The 16774-nt window shown below is 45.4% G+C and overlaps 1 pseudogene; it reads left to right on the top strand.

The window, feature by feature from the left end:
- Positions 1–10643, top strand: part of LOC108517055 (peptidyl-prolyl cis-trans isomerase E-like) — an 18636-nt pseudogene extending 7993 nt beyond the window's left edge.
- Positions 10644–16774: the final 6131 nt, after the last annotated feature.

Raw genomic sequence — 16774 nt, 5'->3', positions numbered from 1 at the left:
GCCCGCCTCGTCGCCCGGCTAGTTTTTTTGTATTTTTTAGTAGAGACGGGGTTTCACCATATTAGCCAGGATGGTCTCGATCTCCTGACCTCGTGATCCGCCCGTCTCGGCCTCCCAAAGTGCTGGGATTACAGGCTTGAGCCACCGTGCCCGGCCATTTTTGTCTTTTTAGTAGAGACAGGGTTTCACCATGTTGGCCAGGCTGGTCCTGAACTCTTGATTTCAAGTGATCTCCCAGCCTCAGCCTCCCAAAGTGCCAGGATTACAAGCATGAGCCACCACGCCCAGCCTGCAGGGTCAGTTTGTGAATCATATGTAAGAGCAGCGTTTCATGTAGTATATGAAAGTGATTATGGAGAACTGCTGTGATTAGCTGTAGTCAGAAACAGCCATTGAAGAGTTAGGTTCTCTTAAACCAGTTAACACCTGAAGAAGAGAAAATCTGCAAGGATTGTGACAAATAGAGTGCTTCAAAAGAAAATGATTTGAGGCTGAGTGTGGTGGCTCACATAATCTCAGCACTTTGGGAGATGGAGGCGGGAGGATCGCTTGAGGCCAGGAGTTCAAGACCCAACCTGGGCAATAGTGAGGCCCTGTTTCTACAAAATAATGATAATTTTCTTTTGTTTGTTTGTTTTTGAGACAGAGTCTTGCTCTGTTGTCCAGGCTGGAGTGTAGTGGCACAGTCTTGGCTCACTACAGCCTCTGCCTCCTGGGTTCCAGCGATTCCCCTGCCTCAACCTCCTGGGTAGCTGGAATTACAGGAGCATGCCACCATGCCTGGCTAATTTTTGTATTTTTAGTAGAGATGGGGTTTTGCCATGTTGGCCAGGCTACTCTTGAACTCCTGACCTTAGGTGATCCTCCTGCCTCGGCCTCCCAAGGTGCTGGTATTATAGGTGTGAGCCACCACGCCTGGCCAAATAATAATATTTTAAGAAAAGAAAATGATTTTAATTCCTATTGCCACTGTAACAAATTACTACAAATTTAGCGGCTTAAAACAAGACAAGTTTATCTTACATTTTTAGAGGTCAGAAATCCAAAAGGGGTCTCACTGGACTAACATCAAGCTGTTGTCAGGGTTCTGTTGCTTCTGGGGGCCCCAAGGAGAATCTGTTTCCTTGCCTTTCCCAGCTTCTAGAGGCTACCCACATTTTTTGGCTCTTGGCCCCTTCCACTTCAAAGCTAGCAATGGCCTCTCAAATCTTTCTCACACTGCATCACTTTGAAGCTGTCTACTTCTCTTTTCCATATTTAGATGACTCTTGTGATTACATTGGGTCCATCTGAATAATCCCGGGTAATCATTTTATTTTAAGGTTAGCTAGCAACCTTAATTATATCTGCAACCTTAATTCTTTCCTGTCATATAACATAACATATTCATAGGTTCTGAGAAATAGACTGTGGACATCTTTGGAGAGCCATTCTGCCTACCACAAAACCCTTAAATGCCCCCCACCCCCTGCTTTTTATTTTTATGATCGATATTCATGACTAAATATGAAACAAGGACGTCATTTAATGCTAGCATTCCATTTTTTTTTAATTACTGGGAATAAAATTAGTACCTGATCCATCTTTTTTCTAAGAACAAAGGACATAGCTGTAATTATAACCTCAGTCTTACTAAATTAAGGAATCTTTTTTTCATATAACTTTTAGTTCTCATGAAAAGGCCCAAAACAAACTTCTTTTGAAGTATCAGTTGTTCTTGGCTAATGAAATATTCCTACACTTCATTCCATGTTCTTTGTTACGCCTGCATCAAACATGCCCCTCAGCGGTCAACAATACCAGTTTTTCTCCAGGTCAAAGCTGATCTTGACTTTCTAAGGTGGACTCAAGTACTTGGTAACTACATTTTACCCTCATAGTTTCAGAGTCCTGAGCTCAAATCGATCTTGCCAGCACAGACCTTCCTGTTTGTTGGTATTAAAGAAAGGAAGTGCATGGTGGCTCAAGGGCATTCTAGTGGTTACGTTTGTGCTTAGCCTGCTTATGGGGTGCAGGCTCAAAGGCTTGGAATCACAAGCAAGTCTCAGGCTCCTGGTGGAAGACTGTCAGGTATTCTTTTAACCCAACAGGTTTAAGCAGCTGAGTTGTATTTCAGTCTTTTCAGAATGAATCTGAGCTCTTTGGGTGGACAATTTCTGTCAATTTGGCCAAACCAATGAGAGTTAAGGAAGGTTCTTCCTGACCGGGTGAGTGGGAGCAACTCACAGATTCCCTGTCATGTCCACAACTCCACAACTTTGGCCTTGTGGCCTTGGCTGCTTTTTTTTTTTTTTTTTTTTTTTTTTTTTTTTTTTTTTTTGAGATAGTCTCATTCTGTCGCCCAGGCTGGAGTGCAGTGGTGCCATCACAGCTCACTGCAGTCTCTGCCTTCCAGGTTCAAGCAAGTCTTATGCCTCAGCCTCCCAAGTAGCTGGGATTACAGGCATGTGCCACCATGCCTGACTAATTTTTGTATTTTTAGTAGAGATGGGGTTTCACCATGTTGTCCCGACTGGTCTCAAACACTGGCCTCAAATGACCCACCCACCTTGACCTCCCAAAGTGTTGAGATTATAGGCGTGAGCCACTGTGCCTGGCCCTTGGCTGCATTTTTATCCCAGTCCTACTTCCTCTTGTAGTGATGGTATGAACACAAGTAGAGTGGTTTATAGTAGAGAAGAGAATGTAGCACCTCCATGGAAATAACCAGTTTGAGATTCCCAGCAAAGCTGGAGGCACTGCCCCACGTAAAAGTCTAACTTTTGGACATAGACGTAGACTATGCCATATCAGCCTTGACACAGGCTGGGACATTCCTTTTGGCTTGACTTAGTTCCTCCTCCTTATTCACTTCTGTTAAGAGCTGGACTCAGGGCCTGACACTTCCCAGTGATAACTTTTCTTGTTTTGGAGAGTTCCTAAGAGGGAACTTCTGACTGTGAAACCCTACATAGTGAGTCCACTTTGCTGACCAAAGCAGTGAAGAACTGGACATAGCTAATTAGCTATTGGCTGATGGCTTGAATTTCTTAACATTCATTTGATTCCTTCCTTTCAGTTTGGTCAGATGAAGACTGGGTGGAGAATTTTGCTGGGAAGTGGATAAAGAGGAAGATGGTTGAGACCTCCCAAAGCAGAAAGCCAGGAGGGAGAATGAAAGTTCATGCTTCCAGAGGAGAGGCTGCTATTTGCCACATAGGGAATTTCTGAGGTGAGTGGTGCTGGGTGAATTTAAAGGAGAAGTTTTGGGTTTCTTATCTAAGTGAGAAATATCTTATGTGGGCTCAGGTATTTGTGATTGCTACTGAGCAAGGTGGATATCTGAGATGAGAAAGGATAGTGAGTATTCTGCATCACCAGCGTCCACTGTCCTCCTAGTCTTTGGCAGCAGGCTCGCTGTCTTCCTGTTCTTGCCCTGATTCCAAGGGGGCAGAATCATGTAGGGGCCCGTTCCCCTCAGTCAGTACACAGCCGCAAGGCTCTCTCTGCCCTCTCCACTTGCTCCTGCTTTTCCATCAGGCCATCCTGACTGTTGCTTCCCAGGATAATTTACGGGCTCCTCCTCCTCTGTCCACCCTTTGAGCAGTGATATTTCCCTGAATTCCTTCCTTAGCCCTCAGCTCCTCTCTCCACGTTATCCTTGTACCATGTCAGCCACTTCTGTCTCCTAAGGTTATAATGATCTGTCATTGTCCGAATGATATTCTGATCTCTATCCCTAGTCCTGACCTTTCACCTATTTCTGTCTGGATGTCTTTTTTTTTTTTTTTTTTTTTTTTTGAGACGGAGTCTCGCTCTGTCGCCCGGGCTGGAGTGCAGTGGCCGGATCTCAGCTCACTGCAAGCTCCGCCTCCCGGGTTTACGCCATTCTCCTGCCTCAGCCTCCCGAGTAGCTGGGACTACAGGCGCCCGCCACCTCGCCCGGCTAGATTTTGTATTTTTTAGTAGAGACGGGGTTTCACCGTGTTAGCCAGGATGGTCTCGATCTCCTGACCTCGTGATCCGCCCGCCTCGGCCTCCCAAAGTGCTGGGATTACAGGCTTGAGCCACCGCGCCCGGCCTCTGTCTGGATGTCTTATAGGCACCATAAATAAAGCATATCCCAAATGGGTTTCATCACCTTTCTGGTCTTTTTTTATGCCCAATCTTAGTTCACTTTGCCATCTTCAGCATAGTCACACCCAAACCAGATTCCTTGGTGCCAGCTTAGATCCCTCACTATATTTCATACCTAATGCATTGCCATACCCTGCTAATTTTATCTTTTAAATCTTGCATTTCTCCTCTCCAGTTTTCTTCTGCCACTGTTGTCTTGGCTGAGACCTTACCTCTCTCCTGTGAATAACTGGAGTAGCTTCTTAACTGGTCTCCCTGCTCCAGGCCTGCTTTCCTCCTATCCTTAGCAGCCAGAGGAAGCTTTCTAAAGGGCAGATCTGACTATATCACTCTCCTCAAGCATTCTAGGGACTCCCTTGATTTATAGGTTTATTGAGCCCAACCCTCATCAAAAGGGACGGAAGGCCTCTGTATGTTCTGATTCCTGCTTGTGTCTCCATATTTTATCCCCATTTTATATACTAGGAAACAAGAATTTGTAGATACCTGTAAATCTCTATGTTTTGGTGTAAGTCATTCCTCTGCCTGCAGTATCCTTTCCCATTTATTTTATGTGGCTAATGCCTGCTTATTTCTCATAGCGCAGCCCATTTACTGCCTTCTCCAGGAAGCTTTTCTTAATCCTCCAGTGAGTGAGGCAGGTATCACTCTGGGCTCCCATGGCCTCTGGGTTCCTGCGGCACCCTCTGTCCTGGCATTATATGTAAATGTGATTATATAGAAATGTGACTTCATTATATTGAAATTACTTATTTAACAAATATCTAAATATTGCTTATTCTATGCTAGGCACTGTTCTAAGTGCTCTACTAATATTTAATCCTAATTACAATTATTTGAGATAAGTACTATTATTATTCCCAGTTTTAGGTGAGGAAGCTGGGGCACAGTGAGGTCAGTACCTTGTTCAGTGTTATACAGTTCATAATGGTGGAACTGAGGTCTGAACTAAGGCTGTAGAGCTCCAGGATCTGTGTGCCTCTTACATTGTGGGTATCCCTCCCCCGCTGGCTAGCCAGTTCCTCAAGGCCAGAGGCTGTATCTATCTAACTGCCTATCTATTTGTTTTTTATTTTTTGAGTCAGGGTCTTGCTTTGTTGCCCAGGCTGGAGTATAGTGGTACCATCACAGCTCACTGCAGCCTTGACCTTCCAGGCTCAAGTGATCTTCCTGCCCCAGCCTTCCAACTAACTGGAACTACAGGCACACCACCATACCCAGCTAAATTTTTCATTTTTTATTTTGTAGATACAGGGTCTCACTGTGTTCCCCAGATTGGTCTCAGAACTCCTGGGCTCAAGCAGTCCTCTTGCCTTGGCCTCCCAAAGTGCTGGGATTACAGAGTGAGCCACAACACCCAACTGTATCTATTTATTTAAGAATCCCAGTACTTGGCCTGATAGCTCAATACCTCTATGTTGAACTATTAATCCAAAAAAACAATAGAGTTGGCTGGGCGTGGTAGCTCACATCTGTAATCCCAGCATTTTGTGAGGCCAAGGTGGGCAGATCACGAGGTCAGGAGTTCGAGACCAGCCTGACCAACATGGTGAAACCCGTCTCTACTAAAAATACAAAAATTAGCCGGGCATAGTGGCACGCGCCTGTGATCCCAGCTACTCAGGAGGCTGAGGCAGGAGAATCACTTGAACCCAGGAGGTGGAAGTTGCAGTGAGCTGAGATCGTGCCACTGCGCTCTAGTCTGGGTGACAGAGTGAGACTCCATCTCAAAAAACAAACAAAAACATAAGAGTTTTCTCTATTACACAAATTGGAGGGTTTGCACTGAGTGTTGTATTTATCCTCTATCCGGTCTTATCTTGGAGCACAAAGCAAAAAGGGGCAGCATCCTCCATTGTCTCTGCAAACTTAGGCCTGAGCAAGAGGGCTGCCCGCTTGCTTCCATGTAGCCAGCCAGTGTATGTTCAGGGCCAAGTATAGAGGGAGAAGGGGGTGGCACATGGGTGGTTTTGTTTAACTGGAAGACAGTGGGTAGATTGGAACTAGCATTTGAAGATGTTGAGAGCTGTGGATCATGGGCAAGAAAAGCTCTGTTCTGTGACTGTGGGGCAGGAGGAGGAAACTGATGCTTCTGAGGGTGAGCGCGATGAGATAACATGCCTGTGTATGGGCCTCAGGTTAGACAGTGCTGAGGTCTCCTGTCACTGGGCATCCAGCTGGGTGCTACAGCTGTGGCTCCTGTCTCCTGCAGCCCTGTCAGGGCCCAAGGCCTTCCCTGTCAGCACTTGCTGCAGCCTACTCACTGAAGTTGTGTTCTGGGTGGGTGTGTAGCATACTCGCACTCCTACTTGGGGCATCAGGGAGCTCTCTAGCAATTTCTTCTGCACCTAGGGAGAGCCCACTGCTAAAAAGGCCTGGTCAAATCCTCAGGTGTACATGGACATCGAGATTGGGAACAAGCCAGCTGGCTGCATCCAAATGCTCCTGCGTTCCGATGTCGTGCCCATGACAGCAGGTGAGCAGGATGCCATGGTCAGGACGGCGGGACACTGGTGGCTGAGCAAGATGGGGAGGAAGCTACCTGGAGTCCTGGGCCCTTAACACTATTTCCATCTGAGGCATTTCAGATCCCAGCATTTAGTAACATGAGGCACAGCAGGCATTGTTGAAGCTCTGTAAAGGCTTAGAGCCATTAGAAAGAATAGGCAACTGAAAGTATAAACAGTTTTAATTATCTTCTGGTTTGATTTTATTGTTGGGTTTTTTTTTTCTTTGTAATTTTATTTGGATATATTTTCAAACTTACAGATATATAGAATAAGAATTCTGTAAGAATATTTCAAGGGGCCAGGTGCAGTGGCTCACACCTGTAATCTCAGCACTTTGGGAGGCCACGGTGGGAGGATCACTTGAGGCCAGGAGTTTGAGCTCAGCCTGGGCAACACAGCAAAAGACTCCATCTCTACAAAAAATACAAAATTAGATGGGTATAGTGGGATGTGCCTGTAGTTCCAGCTATTTGGGAGGCTGAGACAGGAGGATTGCTTGAGCCCAGGAGGTTGAGGCTGCAGGCCATAATTGCACCACTACACTCCAGTCTTGGCAACAGAGCAGGGCCTTGTCTTAAAAAAAGAAAAAGAAAAAGAAAAAAAGCATAGTTAGAGGAACTCTTATATATCCTTTACCTATTCATTAATTTCCTTTTTTTGTCCTGTATGCTTTATCATTTTCTTTACATACATTGTACACAGATGCGTATATGTATTTTTTCCCTGTTCAGTTGAGAAGTTGAAGACCATGCACCTTTACTCCTAAATACTTCAGTATATATTTCCTAAGAACCAGAATATTCCCTTGCATAATCAGAGTATAGCTATCAAAATTATAAAATGTAACACTGAGTGATGAGCCATATTCACATTTTATCACTTGTCCCAACATTGTCCTTTATAGTAATTTTTAGCAATTTTTCTTCCCTGACAAGGATTCCCACATTGATTTAGTTGTCAAGTCTCTTCAGTCTTCTTTTATTTGAAACCATTTCTTAATTTTTCATTGTCTTTTTTGATCTTGACATCTTTGAAAAGAATAGGCCAGTTGTGTTTAAGTGATGCTTCTCAGTTTATATTTGTCTAGTACTTCTTCATGATTAGATTTAGGTTATGTGTTTTGACAGCAACAGCACAGAAGCAGTGTTGTTAGTGCATCGTATGAGGAAGTACATGATGTCAGTTCAGATGTTTGCGATGTTAATTTTGTTGACTTGGTTGAGGAGTTATTTGCCAAGTGTCTTCACTGGAAAAAATGCAATTTTTTTTTTTTTTCTTTGAGACAGGATCTAGTTCTGTTGCCCAGGCTGGAGTGCAGTGGTGTGATCACAGCTCACTGCAGCTTACTGCAGCTTCAACCTTCCAGGCTCAAGTGATCCTCCCAGCTCAGCTTCCCAAGTAGCTGGGACCACAGGCATGCACCACCATGCCCAGCCAATTTTTTATTATTTTTTTGTACAGGTGGGGGTTTCACTGTGTTTCCCGGCTAATTTATATATATATATATATATTTTTTTGTTTTTTGTAGAGATGGGGGGGGTTTTGCCATGTGTCCAGTCTGGTCTTTAAACTGGACTCAACGTGATCCTCTCACCTCGGCCTCAAAATGCTGGGATTACCCGCTGAGTGACCCTGCACACAGCCAGAAAAAGTACTATTTTTAAAGGTATCAATCAAAGCTAAAAGTTGTCTCCTTACTATTCAGCCCACTCCCAGAGGTAGCTAGTATTGAAGTCTGTGTTTCCTTTTTTCTAAATATTCATGAGACCGTTTTTTTTTTTTTTACCCATAATCTTTTTGTTGTAATCTGCTTTTAAAAATGTTTCTCAAGTCATAATTACAACATAGTTAAGAAAATCATTCGTAATAAAACATCTCTGCCCCCACCCAACATCATTTTCTGCCCAACCAGAGGCAACATTCATTCTTTTAACTATTTAATTATTTGGCTTATTGCCTATTCGCTGAAAATATACTCATGTAACTGTTAGTAATCCCAAGCTGGAGTGCCAATGGCATGACTTGGCGCAACCTGCAACCGTCCGCCCGTCCCGGGTTCAAGTGATTCACCTGCTTCAGCTCCAAGTAGCGGGATTACAGGCGCCTGCCACGATGCCGCGCTGGTTCGTATTTTAGTAGAGACAGGGTTACACCATGTTGACCAGCTGTCTCTGACTCCTGACCTCAGTGATCCGCCCACCCTGCCTCCCAAAACGCCTGGGGATTACAGGTGGTGAGCATTGGCCTGGCCTCCCTCCTCTACTATCCATTTAGATACCTCTCATCCTTACCTCAGCTGGCTCTCTGCTAATCTAAATGGCTTATCGCTGGGTACCTAGACCTTTGTCTGTGGGGATTTGAGCCCTGTCATTATATACCCGTCTCAGGTCATGGCTGCGTACAACAATTGGATAGGAAGTCCAAAATGTTTATTCAGTGTCTTAAGAGCATTTTATAGAAAGGTCCACTCTGTGCCCAGTGATTTAAGACCAAGGCTTAGGGAATAGCTTAATATACTTAATTCCTTTACATATATATAGTATATATATATATATATATTTTTTTTTTTTTTTTTTTGAGACAGAGTTTCACTCTTGTTGCCCGGGCTGGAGTGCAATGGCATGATCTCAGCTTACTGCAGCCTCTGCCTCCCGGGTTCAAGTGATTCTTCTGCCTCAACCTCCTGAGTAGCTGGAATTACAGGTGTACGCCACCACACTTAGCTAATTTTCTGTATTTTTAGTAGAGACAGGGTTTCACCGCGTTGATCAGGCTGGCCTCGAACTCCTAACCTCAGGTGATCCACCTGCCTTGGCCTCCCAAAGTGCTGGGATTACAGACCTGAGCCACCACACCTGGCCTATGTATATATTTTAATAGAGATGAGGTCTTGCCTTGTTGCCCAGGCTGGTCTCCAACTCCTCTGCTCAGGCAATCCTCCTGCCTTGGCCTCCCCAAGTACTGAGATTACAGATGTGAGCCACCATGCCCAGCTGAAATACTGAATTTTCATATGTATCTGGGTCTATTTCTGGACTTTCTCTTCTTTTCACCTAGTCTGTTCAATCTATTTGTGTGCCACTTCCACAATTAAGCATTTAGTTTAAATAAAGGTACTATGTACTTTTTTTGATTTGGAGAGCTGGAGTTTGCGGGGGGTGTGTGTGTTTTATTTTAGAGACAGGGTCTCACTTTGTCACCTAGGAGTGTGCCACCACACCTGGCTAATTGCTGTATTTTTAGTAGAGATGGGGTTTTGCCATGTTGGCCAGGCTGGTCTCGAACTCCTGACCTCAGGTGATCCACCCACCTCAGCCTCCCAAAGTGCTGGGATTACAGGCATGAGCCACCATGGCTGGGACCCAACTAATTATTTGTGTTTTTGTAGAGATGGCGTGTTACAGAGCTGGAGTTTTAATGATCTAGTTAGATATTCTTACCTCAGACCTTTCCCTTTCTCAATCCCAGAGAATTTCCACTACCCGCGCACCCATTTAAAGGACTCAGCTTCAAGGGAAGCAGCTTCCACCGCATTATCCCCCGGTTTATGTGCCAGGGCAGTGATTTCACAAACCACAATGGCACCGGGGCAAGTCCATCTACAAGAAGAAGTTTGATGATGAAAACTTTATCTTCAAACACACAGGACCAGGTAGGAACTACTCATCTGTGGTGACAAAGGAGGCTGGGCAAGGGCAGCTGGCTGTGCAGGATGGAAGGATGAGCCGTGGTTCTGGCTGAGAAACAGGGAGTCTGGAGGAGACCCAGCCACCAGACACAGGAGGACCGTTCAGCCTTGCTCGGGTGGAGTTAACTTTGGGCTTTGAAAAGCTTTTTTGTTTTTTATTTTGGCTTATTTCAGTTCCCATTTGTCTCCTTTCATTAAAAGAGGAAGACGCATAAATGCCTGGGTCTGCTACTACAGTGGTGTCTTGTTATTGTTTTTGTAACTTTTTATTTTATGTAATGTCAAGCTCACGGAAGAGTTACAACAATATTGTGATGAACCCCACATACCTTTGCTCGCATTTACTCAGGTTCTCCAGTTGTTTATATTGGTGAACATCATTTCCTATTTATTCTCCTTCTGTATATATTTATAGACAGTGTGTATTTTTTTAGAGCCATTTGAGAGTAAGTTGGAGAGTTCGTGTTCATCCACCACTAAATACTTCAGCTTGTATTTCATAAGAAACAGGGTATTTTTAATATTACCAGGACATAGTTCTCAAAATCAGAAAATGAACACTGCTACAATACTATTCTCTCATCTGCAGTGCATATTCAGATTTCCTCATGTGATACCACATCATCCTTTTGGGGGTTTTCGTGGTTGGCACATGTCCTAGACTCATAGATGCGCTGCCCATCCACCCGCGCCACACTGCCCTGTTGCCTCACTCACATCCTACGCACCGTTGCTGGACACACTCTCCTTCCTCGTGCGAAGGAGCCCGCTGCCTCTGTCTCATGTTCCTTACCTAGTGCAGAACTCAGTGTGCTGGAGAAAAGCACAGCCCTGAGCTATCTGGTCCCTCTTGAGTTGAGGGGCTCAGGTCTTAAGGGCACCTTGAGCAATACCCAGTGGTCCTCCCAGATTGCTGGAGGTACTTGTCATCCATGGTCTGACTGGAAAACACGCCTTTTCTTCACTCCTCAGCCCTCCAGCATTGCTTCATACACTCTCCCTCTCAACTGATGGTGTCACTTATTTATAGAAACAATCATAAGAGAACTATTTAGTCTTCCCACAGCCAGATCTAATCCCCTGCCTGCATCATTCTCTCCTGCCTGGCCTGCTTGCCTTCCTGTGACAATGGTGGCCTCCCTCTTCTCTTACCTTTTACCCCATGGTGTCTTCCCTCAGTCTCTTCCCTTGTCTCTTCCTCCTCCTAGTCTCTAAATTTTTGGAGGGACCCAGTGCTCACCATGGCTTTTCTTTATCTGTATTCACTCTTTACCTTAATAGTTCTCACCCTTTTAGCCTAGCACCTGCCTCTTCCAGCTCATGCTCTAGTGTGCTGAGATGGAAGTCTCAGCTCTATACCCTTCCAGTGAATGCCTAATTAAAAACACGGTATTGGCTGGGTGCAGTGGCTCATGCCTGTAATCCCAGCACTTTGGGAGGCTGAGGTGGGAGGATTGCTTGAACCCAGGAGTTTGAGACAAGCTTGGGCAACATGGCAAGACCCCATCTCTACAGAAAATACAAAAATCAATTAGGCATTGTGGCGAACACCTGTAGTCCCAGCTACTCAGGAGGCTGAGGTGGGAGGATGGCTTGAGCTGGGGAGGTGGATGTTGCAATGAGCCAAGATTACACCATTTGGACTCCAGCCTGGGTGATACAGTGAGACTCTGTCTCAAACAAAAAAACCCACAGTATTATGCCATAGTTGTAATATAAAGGGAAATTAAAGGAAAATAATTTGTAATAACATAATATGCATTTCAGTATTCAAATGCTTGGACACAACTACATGTATGAAGTACTTGAACATGTGTACTTCTGCCTAGAGCCGCACTTGGTAGTGTGGATTGATTCAGGTATGTTGTTTTGGCAGAATCAAAGTAACATGATGTTTTGAAATAGTAAAAATCTCTTAGTAAAATTCTGAACAAAAAGAAATGAAAAAAAATTGATACAAAAAAATTATTTGGGTTTATATGGAACGTGGAGTTAGGTTCTAGGCTCAGATCATTATAAATAGATTTTTCTTATCTACATGAATGTTATTCAGGGCTTTTGAAAGTACAGGTTTTAGAATAACTCTCCATTAGGTAGGAGACTGCAGGGCATCTAGAGTCCCTCCCTGATCCCTTCCTTCTAATGCCAGTAGCACCCTATTACCACCAAAAATAGACTGCAATTTCTAGTAGCCCCTAGGGGGCAGTATGACACCACTGAGAACCCATGCCCTGGGCAATCACGCTGCCCAGTCCCAGGACTTTCAGTGAAATCACTGAGTTAAGTTTGTCCACATGGGTCTCCATGCTGATGGCTCCCTGAGTTCCAGACTCCTGTCCAACCGCCTACCTGTCACCTTTGCTGGATATCCCACAAGCGTCTCACACTTCACATGTCCAAAATGTGGCCTTGGCCTTCTCCTCCACACCCTTCCTCCCCGTTTTCTCTGTTTCAGTAAATGACTCCACCATCCACTTAGCTGCTTGGTCAGAAACTTAGGAGTCATCATGGACTCCTGTGTCACCTACAGGTCACATCTATCTGACTTCAAGTCATCTCCTGGCCCAGCCACTCTTCACCCGTCCACCATGACCACCAAGTCCTGTTTCCAGCCTGGTTGCTTCACCCTCATAGTCTGATCTTCACCTGGCAGTCAGAGTGATTTTTTTTTTTTTTTTTTTTTTTTTGAGACGGAGTCTTGCTCTGTCGCCCAGGCTGGAGTACAGTGGCCGGATCTGGGCTCACTGCAAGCTCCGCCTCCCGGGTTTACGCCATTCTCCTGCCTCAGCCTCCCGAGTAGCTGGGACTACAGGCTCCTGCCACCTCGCCCAGCTAGTTTTTTGGGGTTTTTTTGTATTTTTTAGTAGAGACGGGGTTTCACCGTGTTAGCCAGGATGGTCTCGATCTCCTGACCTCGTGATCCGCCCGTCTCGGCCTCCCAAAGTGCTGGGATTACAGGCTTGAGCCACCGCGCCCGACCCAGAGTGATTGTTTTTAATCATAAATCTGATCACATCATCCTCCTGCTGACCCATCCTGCACTGTGCGTGGGACCCCGTCCTACAGGGCTAACCCAGCTTGGGTCCTGGCACCTCTCTGTACCCCTAGGATGTGCTGCTGCCCCTTGCCCTCTGCATCCATAGGCAATCTCGCTGTTTCTCAGACATGCTGAGCTCACTTCTGCCTCAGGGCCTTTGCATATGCCCTTTCCTCTCCTGGAGTGTTCTTCCTCCACTGTCCAGATGGTTCACACCCACTTCCTTCAGATGCCACGCATGTGTCCCCTCGGCTGACAGGCCTACCCTGACCTCTCCCTAAAATAGGCTTTCCTGCCATCCCACTCTTCTTTTTAATCTGCTTCAGTTTTCTTCTTATGCTTATTACCTGAAATTGCGTTATACATTTATTATTTTACTTACTTATTTTCTGTCTCCCTTTCTCCCATGTCAGCCTCATGAGGGCAGGACTTAGGCTTTGTTGTTCACCATTGTATTCTGGAACAGTGTCTGGCACACAGCAAGCATGCAATAAATATTTGAATATTTATTTTAAAAAGCTATTGGTTGGGTGTGGTGGCTCATGCCTATAATCCCAGCACTTTGGGAGGCCAAGGCTGGCAGATCACCTGAAGTCAGGAGTTAGAAACCAGCCTGGCCAACATGGTGAAACCCCGTCTGTACTAAAAATACAAAAAAAAAAAAAAAAATAGCCAGGTGTGGTGGTGGATACATGTAATCTCAGCTACTTGGGAGGCTGAGGCAGTAGAATTGCTTGAACCCAGGAGGCGGAGGTTGCAGTGAGCCAAGATTGCGCCACTGCACTCCAGCCTGGGCGACAGAGGAAGACACCATCTCAAAAAAAAAGTTATTAACAGGCTGCTCTGTTAAGTGCCAGGCTCTCTGACTCTGGGAATCAGGTGGAATGGAGCCAGGTGTGGTGGCTCATGCCTGTAATCCCAGCACTTTAGGCCTAGGCAGGCAGATTGCTTGAGCCCTGGAGTTTGACCCCAGCCTGGGCAACATGGCGAAACCCCGTCTCTATAAAAAATACAAAATTAGCTGGGCGTGGTGGTGTGTGCCTGGTCACAGCTACTTGAGAGCCTGTGGCGGGAGGATCGCTTGATCCTGGGAGGTTGAGGCTGCAGTGAGCTATGATTGGGCCACAGCACTCCAGCCTGGATGACAGAGTGAGATCATGTCTCAAAAAACAAACAAAAAGAGTAGAATGGGACATGGTTCCCCTATGAAGGGGGTACCCAGTTTAGAGGCCCAGCCATGAAGAGGGGAGTTTCTTATTGCCACAATGAGCTGTAGCTCCTTATCCTATGCCCCCTAGTCCCCTGGCAAACCCAGGCTTTTTATTTGTTTGTTTTGTTGTTGAGGCAGAGTCTTGCTCTGTCTCCCAAGCTGCAGTGCAGTGGCATGATCTTGGCTCACTTGCAGCCTCAACCTCCTGAGCTCAAGCGATCCTCCTGCCTCAGCCTCCCACGTAGCTGGGACTAGTAGGTACATACCACCACACCTGGCTAGTTTTAAATTTTTTTTTTTTTTTTTTTTTTTTGAGATGGAGTTTTGCTCTGTCGCTCAGGCTGGAGTACAGTGGCGTGATCTGGGCTCACTGCAAACTCCGCCTCCCAGGTTCATGCCATTCTCCTGCCTCAGCCTCCCAAGTAGCTGGGACTACAGGCGCCCGCCACCACGCCCGGCTGATTTTTTGTATTTTAGTAGAGACGGGGTTTCACCGTGTTAGCCAGGATGGTCTCGATCTCCTGACCTCGTGATCCACCTGCCTCGGCCTCCCAAAGTGCTGGGATTACAGGCGTGAGCCACCGCGCCCAGCCATTTTAAATTTTTTGTAGAGATGAGAGTTTTCTCTGTTGCCCAGGCTGGTCTTGTATTCCTGGGCTCAAGCGATCCTCCTGCCTTGGCCTGCCAAAGTGCTGGGATTACAGGCGTGAGCCATGGTGCCTGGCCCCAGGCCTTTTAGACTGAACTGACATCACCTCCTTCAGAAAGCCTTCATGATGAGTGTTTGTGTGAGTGTCTCTATTTTTCACAAACACTTACATGACTCTAGTGCTCCCATTCTATGCACAGATGTCTGTGTCACTGGGTTGTGCCATTTTGTAGTGTAATTATCTTTTTAGCAGCTTTAGTAGGATATTATTTACATACCATCCAGTTTGCCCATTTAAAGTACACATTTTAATGGTTTTTAATGTATTCACAGAGTTGTGCGACCATCACTACAAGTAATTTTAGAACATTTTATCACCCCAAAAGGCAGCTTCATACCCTTTAGCACTTGCTCCCTATCCTGTTGGTCCCCTGCCCTGGGAAACCCCAATTCACTTTATGTCTTTATAGATTTTCCCATTCTAGGCATTTAATATATAAGTGGAATCATACAATATGTAGGCTTTTGTGAGTGTCTTCTTTCACGTAGCATAATGTTTTCAAGGTTCATCCATGATGTAGCATGAATGAAGAAGCATTCCTTGTTTGTTTTGTTTTGTTTTTGAGACGGAGTCTTCCTCTGTCGCCCAGGCTGGAGTGCAGTGGCGTGATCTCAGCTCACTGTAAGCTCCACCTCCTGGGTTCACACCATTCTCCTGCCTCAGCCTCCCGAGTCGCTGAGTCTACAGATGCCTGCCACCACGCCCAGCTGATTTTTTTAAATTTTTAGTAGAGACCAGGTTTCACTGTGTTAGCCAGGATGATGTCGATCTCCTGACCTCATGATCCGCCCACCTCGGCCTCCCAAAGTGCTGGGATTACAGGCGTGAGCCGCTGGACTCGACCTTTTCTCTCATTCTGTGGGTTGTCTATTCACTTTTTTTGATGGCATCGTTTGAAGCACAAAATATTTTAATTTTGATGAATGCCGGGGTCCAGCCCTAGCGTGTCCAAGGTAACCCAAAGGGGAGAGGCAAGGTGGCGAGAGACAATAAAGACACCAGACACAACATACAAGAAGACACAGACAAGACTGCAGCCCAGCAAAGGGCTGACAGCCCCGAATGATTTTTACTACAAGCTTATATAGTATCTTATAGAACAATTGTCAATCAGTAGAGCATCAGGCGATTACATAATTATAGAACAATTGTCAATCAGCAGAGCATCAGGTGATTACATAATTATATATAGATTATTAGGATAGTCTCAGAAGTACATCAAGAACAGTTCTCTTCATAGATGGTCAGTATGTTCTTCTTTCCTTGGTTACCCTTTTGGGGAATAAGCAAGCTTAATGGTTAACATAACAAAGTCTTATATTAGACTTGGTGGCTCTTGCGGTTACAGGTGCTAGAAGGGACTATTGTGTGGTCTTTGAGGAAATGGTCATAGGGACAATTATAGTAGCACAATTGGTTATAGGCTTAGAACTGGCACAGCAGTCTCTATTAAGTGCAAGGTTATACTTTAACATTGATTATATAACTATGTACAACAAATTT

The sequence above is a fragment of the Rhinopithecus bieti genome, unplaced genomic scaffold, assembly GCF_001698545.2.
Source record: "Rhinopithecus bieti isolate Rb0 unplaced genomic scaffold, ASM169854v2 scaffold_39946, whole genome shotgun sequence".
Lineage (NCBI taxonomy): Eukaryota > Metazoa > Chordata > Mammalia > Primates > Cercopithecidae > Rhinopithecus > Rhinopithecus bieti.
Note: the sequence above shows the minus strand (reverse complement) of the source record. Positions and strands in the feature narration are given on the sequence as shown.